This window comes from Heterodontus francisci, unplaced genomic scaffold (genome assembly GCF_036365525.1).
Source record: "Heterodontus francisci isolate sHetFra1 unplaced genomic scaffold, sHetFra1.hap1 HAP1_SCAFFOLD_456, whole genome shotgun sequence".
Lineage (NCBI taxonomy): Eukaryota > Metazoa > Chordata > Chondrichthyes > Heterodontiformes > Heterodontidae > Heterodontus > Heterodontus francisci.
The window spans coordinates 444,343-449,060 of NW_027142287.1; the positions used below are offsets into that span (position 1 = coordinate 444,343).

At 42.9% G+C, this 4,718-nt stretch overlaps 1 non-coding gene across 1 annotated transcript; it reads right to left on the reverse strand.

The window, feature by feature from the left end:
* Window positions 1-4,368: 4,368 nt before the first annotated feature.
* On the reverse strand, window positions 4,369-4,457 carry trnar-ucg (transfer RNA arginine (anticodon UCG)). The gene is given in 2 exon segments: window positions 4,369-4,404; window positions 4,421-4,457. It is a non-coding gene; the product is annotated as a tRNA-Arg (tRNA).
* Window positions 4,458-4,718: the final 261 nt, after the last annotated feature.

A 4,718-nucleotide genomic window follows, 5' to 3' on the forward strand; every position in this document is an offset into this window, starting at 1 on the left:
TGAGAACTGCAAAATCGGGACAGTAGTTCACATAGTCTGTCAGTGTGAAAGAATCAGGCAATGTGAGGTAATAGAATTTGTCTGTAAATGTTACACTCATATTGCTTTATATTTTTATATTGAAAATAAAAGTAATCATTTCGTGAAAATAGTGACATGTTGTCCAAACTTTGGTAGCCAGTTATTTTCGTCTTGCACTCAGCAGGACAATCCACAAGAATACCAATTTAAGGGAAAACAACAACTTTCTTCTGTATGAGAAGAGAGTGCTGATTGGTTGGCAAGTGAACTCTGATTGGGCGAGGCACTGCCATTCAGAATGCACCAGTTTATGGTAACTGACAGATAACTGCCCAGCTTTGTTTGAAATTTAAACCAGGCAGCTTGACTCTGATTGGTCAAGGCATTGCCCTGAGGAATGAGCCAGTGAATGGCTGTCACTTATTTTGTTTAGCTGAAACTGGCACAACATGTGTGTGCGTGTTCTTTCTGTCTGCAAAGCACAGGGCCCTGTGTATTAATATATGTAGCTTATAGTACACACCAATGCACCACACTGTGAGCCCTACTGACAGTCTTAAATCGGTTGTCAGTGTAATTCTTAGCACACTGAGAATTATTTAGCAAATGTTGTCCTATTGTTGAATCACATCTCATGTTGGATACTGTGTTTTGAGTTTTGCAAGCACGGGTTGGTTGGGTAGGGCCCATTGCGAACAGCGGAAGGGACATGTTATTTGATACAATCCACCAGTTTTGGGATGTACGGTCTAGAAACCTAGCATCACACTGGTATTGAAATTCATATATCACGTTACTTATTTGTGTGATAGGCAGGACGTCTCTTTTGCTTGACAGCAGCATCCTGTTAGTGGTGAACACCACACTTGTTGCGGCTGCATAGTAACAGCAGGAAACAGCTCGCTTCACCTGTTACTCAAATACTGGGGATATATTACCCTTCCAGGGTAATTTGAGGGAGACTGGGCACTTTTCAGGGCTCAAAATGACGTCCTTCAGCCCGTTTATAAGTTTGTGTGATATACAGATAGAAATGATCTGATCAGTGTAGCCATTGTAATGCAGGATGTCTTTGATTCGCCCTATTTCAGCATCAAGCTTGCATGGTGAGCAAATGGCTCAGCCCTATTTATGAGGTTTTCGATAAGACCAATCTTATAGCGCGTGGAACTGTAAGAATGCCAACGCGTGTATTAACCAGTGAAGGTAGGTTTGCGGTAGACCGTGGTAGAAAACCACTTAGCAGATTTCTCAACTAGTACATCAAGGAAAGGGAGCTCATTTGACTGCTCCGTTCCAAAGGTGAATTTGAGTGCAGGATGGAGCCCATGAAGACGTGCAAGGAAATTATTTCATGCAGCTGCGGATTCAAATATAGCAAACGTATCTTCTACATATTGGAAATATGCAAGAGGTAGGAGGTTAGGTGTCATTCCCTTAAAAACAGGTTTGTCATGGAATCCAACAAAGATGTTTGTGAGAGCTGGGCCTCGAGGGGATCCCATGGCAACACCAGCGATACATGGTGTCAATAAAACTGAACTCAACTGTGCAAGTTGCCGAGTTCATAAGTTCAATGAATACGGATTTACACAATGGTGACGGGTCTAGATCGCCATGATATAGCGCTGCAGTGCAAATATCTATGGCTTCCTCAAGTGGTACATTGGTGAATAGGCTAGCAATGTCAAATGACACATGGACACGGCATTGCTATCGATATGCAAGTCCTGTATGGTCTTCGCAAATGTGAAGGAATCCTTCACTGTGCATGTGGAGAACTTGCTCAAAAACTGGTTGTAACAATTTGCCCAACCATTTGGCAAATTCATTTCAGGATACTATTTACATTACTTCAAATAAAGAAAACACAACGACACATAGAATTGAGCACAACGCTGAAAGTTTCACAGCAAATAGTCAAATGGGAAAAGGATGAAATACAGAAAGAAAAAGCCTAAAATACTGAAAACACTCAGCCAGTCCGGAAACAACTGTGGACAAGAGAAGCTCGGGTTAATGGTCCAGTTCTGTGACCCTTCCATAGACCTGAAACATTGCTCCACCCTTCCTCTCTCCACAGATACTGCTGGAACTGCTGAGTGTTTCCAGAATCTTCTGTTATTATTCAGATTGCCAGTGTGTGCAGTATTTCTCTTTTTGAAAATAAAATATTCCCAGGGAGGAATGGAACTTTACATAAAAATAGGAGTAGGCCATTCGGCCCATCGAAATAGCTCTGCCATTCAATAAGATCACAGCTGATCTCCTACATCAACTCCATCTTACCACACTAGCACAGATCCCTTGATTCCCTTAGTATCCAAAAACCTATCGATCTCTCTCTTGGATATACCCAATCAGCATCCACATCTCTAGAGTCACAGAGAGATACAGCACTGAAAAAGGCCCTTCGGCCCACCGAGTCTGTGCCGACCAACAACCACCCATTTATACCAATCCCACATTCATCCCATATTCCCTACCACGTTCCCACCATTCTCCGACCACCTATCTACACTAGGAACAATTTACAATGGTCAATTTACCTATCAACCTGCAAGTCTTTGGCTGTGGGAGGAAACTGGAGCACCCGGCGGAAACCCACGTGGTCACAGAGAGAACTTGCAAACTCCGCACAGGCAATACCCTGAACGGAACCGAGGTCACAGGAGCTGCGAGTCTGCGGTGCTAACCACTGTGCGTAGAGAATTCCAAAGATTCACAATACTTCGAGTGAAATAAAATTCTCCTCTTCTCAGTCCGAAATGATTGGGCCACTTATACTGAGACTGTGATCCCTAGTTCTAGATTCCCCAGCCAGAGGAAACATCCTCCCAGCATTTACCCTGTTAAAACCCTTAAGATTTTTAGGTGCCAGTAAGATTACCTCTCACTCTTCTAAATTCTGAGGAATATCGGCCTCGTCTACTCAATCTCTTCTCATAGGACAATCCCCTCATCCCAGGAAGCAATCGAGTGACACTTTGATACACTTCCTTTAAGGCAAGTATATCCTTCCTTAGATAAGGGGACCAAAACTGTACACAGTGCTCCAGGTGCGATCTCACCAAGGTTCTGTCTAATTGCAGTCAAACTTCTTTATTCTTATAAAAACTCTTCACAATGTTGAACACAACTATTAACTGCCCCATTAACACCTCTGCTTTAAGAAGAAGGACCCCAGCTTCACACACCACCGACCCCTATTCTTTCCACATTAGCTGAATTCCTGCATCTCTGATACCATTCCAGTAAATCTCCTCTGCACCCTCTCTAAGGCCTTGACATTCCTGCTAAAGTGTGTAGCATGGAATTAGAAACAATGCTCTAGCTGAGGCCTATTACCAGTGAGATTTATAAAGGTTCAGCCTCAATTCCGTGTCTGTGTCCCGTACTCCCATTTCTGGTTTCTGACTCAATGTCGGCTCTGAGCTGTTGAAACTGCCTGAATAAATATCTCCACCCAACAAAGCGCTCGGAATGTGAGAAGGGACAAAGTGAGTGACCAAGTACATCAACTCCAAGTAAAACTCCACCATGTTGTGAAAACATTCGAAACACAACGGCTCTTTGAAGAGCCACGCACAATCTCTCTGAAAAAGCTGCACCAACATCTCTCTAGAATTGGTTTATTTAATTGGTTTTAATGCTCAGTAACTCTCTGGAACTTTCTCATTGTCTTTGTGTTTTCTGTTTCAATCTGGCATGGAGATTCTGGGAAGATGAGTTTCACTGCCTGGGAGGATCTTTGTGGTTTTCCTGCAGAAACACAAAACAAAGTCTCTTTTCAGAGTCACCCACCGCCTCATAGGGACAACAGTGACATGGGAACGGGAGCTGGGGTGTGTTTTATGCCGGAAATATCAGTTAATGATTTATGTTGTGCTCTCGTTATATTTCAATCTCTGAATTGAGCCATTCCACCACACCAGGGTTATGGGGAGAGTTTTAATCGTTTCTTTTCCAAACGTACAGACGATGGTATAAAGTTGCTGATTTACCCAGATGGTGGATTCACCCCTCACAGTGAAAAGTAACATCGCACCTTCACATCTGCCCATTGTTTTATAATTGAATAATTAGTCAAATGGAATTATTTGTGATGTTATTTCCCCCGAGACGGTGTTTCCTGCAGTGAAACTGATCAGTTTCAGCTCAGCCATTCAGGGACCTGGAATTCCTGCAGTTTGAGCACGCTGTCACCCCAGCCCACTTCTGATTGGTCACCCTCTTCTCATAAAGTCAGTGATAGCACATGAGGAGGCCATTCGCCCCATTAAATCCATGTCGGGTTTCCAATCTGTTCAGTCCCCGACTCGATCCCCAAATCCCTGCGGGTCAAAATGACCGTGGCAGGACTCGAACCTGCAATGTTCTGATAACATAGGAGAATATTCCGAAGTCAGACGCCTTATCCATTAGGCCACACAGCCATTAGCTCACATGAACAATTCAATCAGAGAACCTCGAAGCACAAACTACAAAAATTCATTGGTTGAACCTGTCAACCTGGCACAATATTTGAATTTGTGAAAGCCGCCAATTTCACTATGGAAAAGAAGTGATCGACTGGAAAAGTACATAAAAATTTCCCGTAGCGGTTTAAATAAACTTTTAAATCACAATTTCGCTTTTACCGACTCAAATTTCTGGTGCTATTTTATGAACAGCTTTATTTTGCCAATTTTTGTCAA